The following is an 11,690-nucleotide window of genomic DNA, read 5'->3' on the forward strand; positions in this document are numbered from 1 at the left end:
CGCCCTTCAGTCCTTTAAAGTCTCCTTTAGTATCCCTCGAGACAGTCCTACATTATAAGTAAAAAACTGGTTTTCCCTTTTGACCCTTGTTGTTTATCATTCTTGTTACTGGTGCCGTCGTTGTTGGATAGGACAGAGAGAAATTGAGAGAGAGGGGGAAAAGAGAGAGGGGGAGAGAAAGACACCTGCAAACCTGCTTCACTCACAGTCCGTGAAGGGACGCCCCTGCAGGGGTGGAGCAGGTGCTCGAGGAAGCCCAGTGGCTGCCTCTCTCTCCTCTTCCCTCTCGAGTTCCCTGTCTTCTTGTGAACATTCCCAAGAGGGGCACATTCCCAAGAGGGGCACATTCCCAAGAGGGGCACGCAGCAATCTTAGGAAGAGGCCTGCTGGGCCTCTTTCTCGAGGTCCACGCAGCTCAGGAGGCCCGGGGAGCCCGCAGAGGCCCCGCGCAGCTCAGGAGGCCCGGGGAGCCCCGCAGAGGCCCCCGCAGCTCAGGAGGCCCGGGGAGCCGCAGAGGCCCCCGCAGCTCAGGAGGCCCGGGGAGCCCCGCAGAGGCCCCCGCAGCTCAGGAGGCCCGGGGAGCCCGCAGAGGCCCCCGCAGCTCAGGAGGCCCGGGGAGCCGCAGAGGCCCCCGCAGCTCAGGAGGCCCGGGGAGCCGCAGAGGCCCCCGCAGCTCAGGAGGCCCGGGGAGCCGCAGAGGCCCCCGCAGCTCAGGAGGCCCGGGGAGCCCGCAGAGGCCCCCGCAGCTCAGGAGGCCCGGGGAGCCCGCAGAGGCCCCCGCAGCTCAGGAGGCCCGGGGAGCCGCAGAGGCCCCCGCAGCTCAGGAGGCCCGGGGAGCCCGCAGAGGCCCCCGCAGCTCAGGAGGCCCGGGGAGCCCGCAGAGGCCCCCGCAGCTCAGGAGGCCCGGGGAGCCGCAGAGGCCCCCGCAGCTCAGGAGGCCCGGGGAGCCGCAGAGGCGCGGCCCACGTCCCTGCCGGGGTCCCAGCAGCCAGGCACGCTGGGGCGGGTCTGCTCCCGCTCCTCCCCCGCCCTGACCGGCTGTCTGAGCGCGCGCGGGCGACGCGGCATCTGATTGGCCGCACGGAACCGCCCGCGCCTCCTGATTGGCCGCTGCCTCAAGGGCTGCTGGGAAGCCGCGCTCCGAGGCGGCGGCGGAGACACTCGGCTTCGAAGGCGTGTGGTCGGCGGTCCCCCTCCTCACGTGGGCAGAGCGGCTTCCCTGCGGAGCCCCGTGTGCGCGCCGTGCGTGCGGGGAGCGTCTTCCGGCTCTTCCAGGAGCGGCCACGGCTTCGGCTCCCTGCCCGGCCCGCGGCGTGGTGGGCTCTGTGGGGACACTGAGAGGGGAGCAGCCCTGTGGGGGCAGCTGGGCCGGGCCACCGGCAGGGGAGGGGGAGGGGAGACTGGGGCAGGGGGAGCGGGGCAGGGGGGACTGGGGCAGGGGGGACTGGGGCGGGGGGGGGGAGCGGGGCAGGGGGAGAGTGGGGCAGGGGGAGCGGGGCAGGGGAGGACTGGGGCAGGGGGGGGACTGGGGCGGGGGGGAGCGGGGCAGGGGGGAAACTGGGGCAGGGGGGAGCGGAGCAGGGGGAGAGTGGGGCAGGGGGGAGCGGGGCAGGGGGAAACTGGGGCAGGGGGGACTGGGGCAGGGGGGGACTGGGGCAGGGGGGACTGGGGCAGGGGGGGCGGGGCAGGGGGGGACTGGGGCAGGGGGGACTGGGGCAGGGGGGGCGGGGCAGGGGGGAAACTGGGGCAGGGGGGAGCGGAGCAGGGGGAGAGTGGGGCAGGGGGGAGCGGGGCAGGGGGAAACTGGGGCAGGGGGGACTGGGGCAGGGGGGGACTGGGGCAGGGGGGACTGGGGCAGGGGGGAAACTGGGGCAGGGGGGGACTGGGGCAGGGGGGGACTGGGGCAGGGGGGACTGGGGCAGGGGGGGCGGGGCAGGGGGGAGACTGGGGCAGGGGGGAGAGTGGGGCGGGGGGGGGAGTGGGGCAGGGGGAGCGGGGCAGGGGGGAGCGGGGCAGGGGGGAGCGGGGCAGGGGGAGCGGGGCAGGGGGGAGCGGGGCAGGGGTCTGGGGTCCAGTAAGGGGAGAGTGGGCACATGGGGCAGGGGATCTGGAGGACACTGAAGGGCAAGAGCGGGAAAGGGGGGCAGGTGCGCCTCGGGGCAAGTGAGGGCAGAGTGGGAGCTCAGGGTCTCAGGGGAGCGTGCGGAGCAGGGCAGGTGAGCTGGGGCGGCAGCTGGAAGGAGCAGCTGTCACAGGCAGTGAATAAGAACCTGTAAGCTGCTTTTAAAAATTTTTTTATTTATATAAAAAAACTAATGAACCATAGGCTAAGAGGGCTACAATACCACACAGTTCCCACCACCAGAACCCCGTACCCCATCCCCTCCCCTGATAGTTTTCCTATTCTTTTTTTTACATATTTTTTAAATTTAAATTTATTTGTTTATTTATTCCCTTTTGTTGCCCTTGTTGTTTCCTATTCTTTTAAAAAAAATTTTATATTTATTTCCCCTTTTGTTGCCCTTGTTGGTTTTTATTGTTTTTATAGTTATTGTTGTTATAGATGTCGTCGTTTTTAGGACAGAGAGAAATGGAGAGAGGAGGGAAGACAGAGGGGGAGAGAAAGACAGACACCTGCAGACCTGCTTCACCACCTTTGAAGCGACTCCCCTGCAGGTGGGGACCCGGGGCTCAAACCGGGATCCTTCAGCCGGTCCTTGCACTTGGCGCTATGCGAGCTTAATCTGCTGCGCCACCGCCTTTCAGCTTTCCTATTCTTTATCCCTCTGGGAGCATGGACCCAGGGTCACTGTGGGATGCAGAAGGTGGAAGATCTGGCTTCTGTCATTGCTTCCCCGCTGAACAGCTGAACATGGGCATTGCAAGGGAGTCTGTCCCAGCTGATATCTCAGGAGTCTGTAGTTTGGAAGAGGTAGTAGTTTCTCTCTTTGCTTTTGACTAACTGGTTGCCGATATCAGAGCTTCCAATGACTCTCTTCCTTAGATTTCAGTGATAGCACTTCTGGTTGACTGGCTATAAATCAGGTTCCAATTATTCTCTTCATTGCAATATAATTTGTTTGAACAGCTCTTACATTTCCTAGAAGTCACTCTTGCCTCTTGCCTTAAATTGATTCCTGCTTTTTTTTTTTTTTTTTTTTTTTTGCAAATCTAGTAGAGCCCAGAAACTCAAGGATATCTGATGAACTCCAAATTCCTCCCCTCTTCCTATACTCTTGCTCTTTCCTTCTTTTTTTATTTCCTTCATTTTTTTAATTGTCTTTATTGGGGAATTAATGTTTTCCGTTCAAGAACCTGTAAGCTTCTCATGTTATGTTCACAATCTAATGTTTTACTGACCTCTGTTATCATTATGGAGATCCTAGAATACTTTGCGGTGTAACTGTTAGAAGAGAAACAATATGAAACGTTTAATTGCATTTCCTCTTGTGAAGGAAGATGGTGTTACTAATGTGTTGTGATGATTGACCCCACTGTATAGTAATGAGCATATAGAGTGAGGAGATTGCTGTGAGTACTATATTTACTCCTGTGAGAAAAATAGTGAGATTGGGTCAAGAGAATGTGGTTACTATCAAGACTGAGTCACCTCCAAGGTTGGTAGGAGGTCTGGATTCACTAAATTTGTCAGTAGTGCTCATATTGCAGTGAGTGGGAATGTAGTTTGTAAGCCCGCAGTGGAATTCTAGGACAACTGTGAATTTTCCTGTAGTTTGTATTTGCCAATGAAGATAATACATAAGAAGTTAGACCATGGGGACTTCTATTTATTATTTATTTATTTATTTAAAAGGGAGACTTTAGCCATACTGTAGGATAAGAGGGGTACAACTCCATACAGTTCCCACCACCAGAACTCCTTATCCTAATCCCATCCCCTGAGCTTAACCTGCTGCGCCACCGCCTTTCAGCTCTCCTATTCTTTATCCCTCTGGGAGTATGGACCCGGGGTCGTTGTGGGATGCAGAAGGTAGAAGGTCTGGCTTCTGTAATTGCTTTCCCACTGAACATGGGTGTTGACTAGTCAGTTAGGGTGGTGGCTCCTATATGGCTCAGGGGCTTTGGGTTAAGACAGCGATTTCTACTAGGGCCACTTGCCTTACTGAGGAGTAAGCAGTTTAGTTTTTTTTTTTATAAATTAATTAATAAATAAATAACTTTATTTCCTTTCTGTTGTCATTGTTGTTGTATTTATTGTTGTTGTTAATGCCCTCACTGTTGGATAGGACAGAGAGAAATGCTTCACTGCCTGTGAAATGACTCCCCCTGCAAGTGGGGAGCTGGGGGCTCGAACTGGGTTCCCAATGCTGGTCCTTGCGCTTTGTGCCACATTCGATTAATCTGCTGCACTACTGCCCGTCTCCCAGCAGTTTAGGTTTTTGAATCCATCTGATAAAGACACATAGAGCTAGTTATAGTTATATCTCATTGGGACAGATACTAAGTGGGCAACACTAATTCTGTTAAAAATCAGTTAATGTTATGATTTGTATTATACCTTAACTCCCTAATTACAACCAGATTGCTGCCATACCACTGTCATGATAATGTTTGGGTTCAGGTTCGAAAGAGAATAAAGTTTAAGGAACCAAATGGCCCTTGCATATAGATGAGGGCAAGTAGGAGAGGAAAAGATCCAGCAAAGTATAAAGCAGGAAATAAAGTCCTGCATTAAAGTGCACTGCGTCGTAGCCTCAGTGGGTGATGATAAATGTAGCAAGTTAGGGTAGCTTCAAGTAGTATATGAAATAAAAAAGTTCAGTGGTTATAACTAGGAATGGCTATAATATAATTAGTATAGAACTCTATAATTAGTATATAAACTTTAACTCCTTGGCCCAGTGATGTTGACTGTCATTTTTTAGTGGCAGTAGACTATCATAGAAGAAAGTTGTTGTCAGGTTTAAACTTATAAGTCTGCTTGGCTTAAATATTTCAAACTTAATGTGTGAATTACTAGGCCATATGAAGTAATATTAATTCACAGAAATTTGTCAGATAATCATTCTAGTCTAATTCCAATTAGTATATTTGTAGGAATAATAATGTTTAGTATTTGAGTCAATTTAGATCGAACATAGCCAATTTCATATGTATTTAAAACTAACTAGCAGTGATAGGCTTACTGCTGCTTCACAAGCAGCAAAAAATAATGGGAAAATGATATCATATTGACCAGTGTGTTGGGTCTCCAATTCTTTATCCCTCTGGGAGTATGAACCCAGGGTCATTGTGAGGTGCACAAGGTGGAAGGTCGGTCTGGCTTCTGTAATTGCTTCCCCTCTAAACATGGTTGTTGACAGGTTGATCCTTACTCCTAGCAGGTGGGGAACTCGGGGCTCTAACCAGGATCCCTGGATCGGTCCTTATGCTTTGCACTGTGTATGCTTATATTTGTAGTGGAACATTCAGATATTATTTCTATTAATGCAAAATCTGGTTTTGTGTGAGAATTAACTAGAAGCAAAAAAATTGTGAAAAACCCAGTAAAGAAGTTTCCTTAATTGTGTCAAATTATTGACTAGTTGTCAAGAAAGTATTGCTCTAAACACAGTTTTTAATAGAATATGGTTTGAGAACAAAATACATGAAATAATGGCTGTTGATAATGTCTATGTAAAACTTCTGTTCTAATTGTAGCACCAAAGTAAATATCTCTGGGGGGGGGTGAGGGGAGATCTTCATCTTCACTGTGGGGAGCAGGAGGGAGGGACACAGATATTTGGCACTGGGAATTGTGTTAATATACACTCCTAATAATTCATAGTCTCCCAAATCACTACTTAATATAAGGAAAAATGGATTGAATGTATCAAACTTTTGATGCATAGACTATATGAGTATATATGCATATATATATATTTAAGACTTCAAATTTTTAATCAGATTGAATTTTAACAATGAGCTCAAATTGTTACTGCGTCTCTAATAATAACTTGTACTTTGAAATATTAAATCATTAATAAGCTTAGAACAGGGAGATAGAAGGAATTGTTGTTGTCAGGTTATAATATATATGTATAGAACATTCAGCACCCTCATGGGCTTGTGCATGCTCAAGGCTCTCGACTGACTCCCAACACTGGGCTCTGGCTTGGAGCTGGCACCCTTTGAATGCCACCCAATAGGGGTCCCCATGCCCAATGCTCAGCTGGGCAGCCTCCACTGCACCACTCCGCCTGCTAGGCCCCAGGAGCCCCCCAGTCCTGGCCCCAGTGTGGTGCACGTCTACTCAGATCTGCATGCCTTCTACAACTCCTGGTACAGGATCCCATGGCGTGAAGACCACTACCTACACTGGAACCACACCATGGTGCCACATTGTGACCCAAAGATCTCGGCCAGATTCCACTGAGGGCAGCACAGCCCCCCTATGACATGGGCTGCAGCTTTGACCCAGACCTGGAGCCCTACAGCTCTCGGGACCTCGACATGCTGTGGAAGTATATGGCCCAGCTCAATGAATCCACCATCGGTGTTCTGGTCCTGTCCTGGTACCCACCTGGCATGGCTGATGTTACCTGGGAACACTCGGATGATCTGGTGCCTGCCATTCTGGGCACTGTCCATCAATACAACATCCAGGTGGCTTTCCACATTCAACCCTACAAGGGCTGAGATGACATCACTCTGCATGATGATATCGTTGACATGCACTGAGGCCTGGGCCCTCCTCCTGATACCAAATGGGCCCCACTCAATCTGAAACATTCCGAATGGTGGGATTTTCATAGCATTGTTGATGTTAGAGTGCCACACCCATGACATTCTAGCTGCTGGATTTGATGGCATGTATACCTACTTTGCTTCCAGTGGCTCCTCCATGGCTCTTCCCATCAGAACTGGAAAGCTGGGAAGAACATTTACAATGCCAGCAACCTCATATTAATTCCCAGTGTAAGGCCTGGCTACATTCACACCAGCATCTGGCCTTGGAACAACCACAATACTGGACACAGGGCCAATAGCAAATACTATGAAACAGCCTTGCAGACAGCCCTGACAGTGAGACCTGAGATTGTCTAAATTACCTCTTTCAGTGAGTAGCATGAGGGCACCCAGATCAAAAAGGCCATACCTAGGAAGCCACCAACTCGGCTGTATTTAGACTACTTGCCTCATCAGCCCAACTTGAACCTAGAGTTGACTTGCCACCAGGCAGAGCACTTCATCAAAGAGAAGGGACAGTGGCTGATGTGAGGGGCTGGCATGTTGTGCCTGAGGTGCTAGTGTCCTAGCCTCAAGGGGAGATGTACTTCTATGGGGCTCAGCTGGGACAAGAGGCACATACTGTTCTCCAAGTCATGCCTGATCCCATATAAAGTATGTTTCTAACAACACCAGGCATTGTTCCAGAGAAACAGGCTGACAGGTGACTGGACTTAGTCCAGGGCAGTTCCAAATCCTCACACTTTAAGCACTTCCAGTCTTTAACTTGGCAGGTTGGCATCGTGGCACAACCCAGTCATTGTTCTTGCAAAAGGAACAGGGTTCTGGGCAAGCATGGATCCTGCTCCCTTCTGCCAGCCTGCATCTACTTTTTGGACTGCCTTCACATATTTGTCTTCTAATTTTTAAGACTTTCTAATGGGAAATTCTAGTTTCAAGTTTTTTGTTGTTGGTGGTGGTGGTTGGTTGTTTTTTTTATTGTTGTTGTTTGTTTGTTTTCCCCTGATCGATTCTTGAACCCAATTATTAGGAAATGATTCTCAGCATTCACTTTCATTCCCCACATACGAATCAAACACCTATGTGTTAGGTGCTATGGGCAAACTTGACCAAGGGATGGTACCTGTCTTCCTGAAGCCTACAGTATCCCAGCCTTCCTTATGTTAGAGTGACCTTGTAGCTTGTGCCTAAGCACAGCAGTTTTTGCTTCAAAGCTGGGCTGGGAGTTTGGTTCTTTTTCCTTTCAGAATATTCCTCTGTACTCGAGAGCCTGCATTTCACAGATGAATACTTAGCTCCAGGGAGAGGACTAGGAAACCCTACTCCCTTTAGTTGCCTAAACTGAATGAGGCCCACCCACTAGAGCCATTTTCAGTGCTACTGTGATTTGTATTAAATGTGATATTCTCAAGAAAAAAAAAGCAAGTTAGAGGGGCCGGGTGGTAGTGCAGTGTGTTAAATGGTATCACAACAAGATTAAACGCACATGGAGCAAAGCGCTAGGACCAGCATAAGGTTTCTGGTTTGAGCCCCAGGCTCCCCACGTGCAGGGGGGTTGCTTCACTAGCGGTGAAGCAGGGCTGCAGGTGTCCTATCTTTCTTTACCCCTCTGTGTATTCCCCTGCTCTCTCTGTCCTATCAAAGAACAAAGACATCAATAACAACAACAATAATAATAGCAATGATAATGACGTTAAACAACAAGGGAAAGAGTAGCTTCCAGGGGCAGTGTAGTGGTAGTGCATTGGTAGTGTATTGGCAGGTCAATCCATACTCCCAGCCTGTCTCTCTCTCTCTCTTTCCCTAGTGTGGCAGGGATCTGGGGAAGCAGGCTCCAGGGCACATTGGGTGGGTTTGTCTGCCCAGGGAAGTCCCCTTGGCATCATCTTAGCATCTGGAAATAGGTGGCTGAAAAAAAGACAAACAAATTGTTTACAAATCATGAACCTAAAGGCTGGAATAGTTCAGATGATGAGTTGGGAGGGCTCTCTGTTTTGTAGATAGTTAGTAGGCCTATTTTAGTTATATTCCAAATGGCACATGACTATAGATTTTTTTTTGAGCTTGACTTCTGATATGTAGGTGGATCCACATTATTGTCTATGGAGATGATGCCATGGTTGGAAAAAGGACTCAGAAAGCTGTATCGGAAGAGTAGCTCCCAAATATGGGAATGGTGTATAGATATTGTTGATTGTAAATCCCATCGATTTGATGGGTTCGGGGGGGCCATATTCAGCTTAGGAGCCTATGTGACCTCTGCATGCCTGTAGATCTGAGCTCACATTCTGTGTTCATAAGTAGGAATGTTCCAAGCTGCCCTAGTTTCAGGACCCATCTTCCTCAGGTAGAAGATAGAGTATGTTGTGCAGCCTCCCTTCAGAGGATAAACATGCTCTACCCTTGTTGATCCACTTTGAGGACAAGAACCTATGGGGGCCCACGAAGGGATCTATTGTATTGTTCCTGATAGAGATGTTTAGTAACAATGGAGAGGGATTTATTTGAGGTCTAGGCTCATCTTGTCTATTTGGGAATCTCAGGACTCTCTGACTATAGAGGCCCCAGCTGATGGGATACCCGGCCTGATTGTGACTAAAGAGTCATCCTTAAAGTATGCCAGTCTCTTGCCCTTATTCAGCTTTTACAGTCCTAACTTTGATAAGGTTAGCTTTGGAGTGATTGAGTGAAGTATAATAGGAAGTTGGTGAGGAGGGATTCTATTCCTTTTTAAAAATTTTTAAATTTATTTTTAAAATATATATTTATTACTTATTCCCTTTTGTTGACCTTGTTTTATTGTTGTATTTATGATTGATGTCGTTGTTGGATAGGACAAAGAGAAATGGAGAGGGGAGGGGAAGACAGGGGGAGAGAAAGACAGTGGCACTGTCAAGTACACTTTTGATGCTTACTTTGTCCATATCTGTAACTCCAAGCAGAGGGTCACTTGCTAAGGAAGAATCAACTTTTAGAGACAGATAAATCCATCACCTGTAGGGACGTGGCACAAAGCACAAGGACTGGCATAAGGATCCTGGTTCGAGCTTCTGGCTCCCTAACTGCAGGGGAGCTTCACAGACAGTGAAGCAGGTCTGCAGGTGTCTTTCTCTCCTGCTCTCTCTGTCTTCCCCTCCTCTCTACATTTCTCTCTGTCCTATCCAACAACGACAACATCAATAAAACAAAATTAATAAGTACAACAATCAAACAAGGGAAACAAAAAGGAATCAATCAATAAATATTTTTTTAAATTTAAAAAAACAAAAAAATGCATCGCCTATAAACTATAAATTGTCCTGCAACCATCAACTGAGCTAGAGCTGTATAAATTCCTTTTACTGAGTTCACATACCTTTCATTGGTACAGCTTCCTTTCTGTTACATAGGATTCATATTGCTAAGCTATTAAGTAAAATTGCTGATATATGTGAAATTTTTATGATTTTTAAATGTCACTGTGTGTTAAAGTGTAAATAATGTTGGGAAGCTGCCGTTCTAGCTTCGCGGGCAGAGACAGACGACCATGGACTCATGGCTGAGCTGTATGGAGTATCTCTTTATTCATGAGGAATGCAGCACAATCTAAGTCAAGCTAAACTAAACTAAAACTATAATCACAATCCTGCCTATATATATATATATACTGGCCAAGTAGGGTGTAAACAGGATGTGACATAGAGAGGGTGGAGCAAAAAGAGATTGGTGCAAATCAGTGTGTACTAAGAGAGGGGGCAGAGCAAAAAGACATCATGAACTAGTGGGGATTAAACCAATGCCCTGCAGGCAGGGCGGTGCTAAATTAACAGTGGTTATGTAAATAGAACACAGTGTTAAGCCGGGGGATTAAACCAGTGAAACAGAAGGGGTTTTTAGAAGCAGAATTAGAAGCATACCAACAGGAAGCTCATATGCACTAGATTTCTTTTTGTAATCCTCAGCATTTAAAGAATGAATTCATAAGATATTTGTCAAGGTAAGATTTTTATAAATTTGCTACTCTTAGTATATGATTGCACAAAATAAACTAGGGTAATTATAAGATGATACGAATGCCACATTAACCACTCACTATCACCGAATAACTAGAATCATCTTACCATTGGATTTGGAAATACATACATATACATATACATATATATATATGTCACAAGAATTATGAGTCCAGCCCCCAAATCGTTCATTTGGATTATGTACTGAATTGAAATGTACAGGACTCAGGTTTTAGCCAGGCCTCATCACACTGAAAGACGTTTCAGTGCTGTGATGTCTTTTCCTGTCTCTCTGACTTGATTAAAGATAATTAAATCACTGAAGGGTCTGAATTATATTTAACTTTGGACATCTTAAAAATATGGATATTTGAAATACAACTATAAAGTTTCAATTTTGAGAACTAGACCCAAGCATGTTTTTGTTGTTGTTGTTCTACCAGAGCATTATTCAGCACTGGTTTATGGTGATTTGAGGGATTGAACCTGTGATTCTGGAGCCTCAGGCATGAGAGTCTCTTTGTATAACCATTATAGTGTCTAAGCATGTATATTTTAAAAAATTGACTCAGTGGGGGTTGGGTGGGGGCATATTAGGCAGGGTAAGCGAGAAGGATTGACTCAGTGTTCAAGTACAGCTAGTGCAAACTCTAATCCAGACCAGGAGATCTAACTGAGTAGAAGTGCAAACTAATAGATTGCCTCTTTAGTCTCTGGGTAGGGCAGTGATGGGTTGTCTTTTGATTTGTCAACCTGGAAGTAATTCAGCTGGGTGTTGGGCATATAAGTAGACTGAACTGGTAGTGGCCAGGGGTGGGTGGTACAATGGTGCCTCTGAGATGAGTAGCAAAGGCTTCCTCACCTTGGTGGCTGTTGAAAATTATGTGCTGCATGGAGAAATCCATTCTGAACTATGATAACTGCAGTTGTAGGCCTAACAACATGTTCTAACTGCAGGCTAGTGGAACACCCAGTACAGTTCTGTCTAATAGTAATGCCAATGAATTT

General features: G+C 47.7%; 1 pseudogene; it reads left to right on the forward strand.

Moving 5' to 3' along the window:
* Positions 1–6,493: 6,493 nt before the first annotated feature.
* LOC103116881 (glycoprotein endo-alpha-1,2-mannosidase-like protein) lies at positions 6,494–7,475 on the forward strand (annotated as a pseudogene).
* The last annotated feature ends 4,215 nt before the right edge of the window (positions 7,476–11,690 follow it).

The sequence above is a fragment of the Erinaceus europaeus genome, chromosome 22 (genome assembly GCF_950295315.1).
Source record: "Erinaceus europaeus chromosome 22, mEriEur2.1, whole genome shotgun sequence".
Taxonomy (NCBI): Eukaryota; Metazoa; Chordata; class Mammalia; order Eulipotyphla; family Erinaceidae; genus Erinaceus; species Erinaceus europaeus.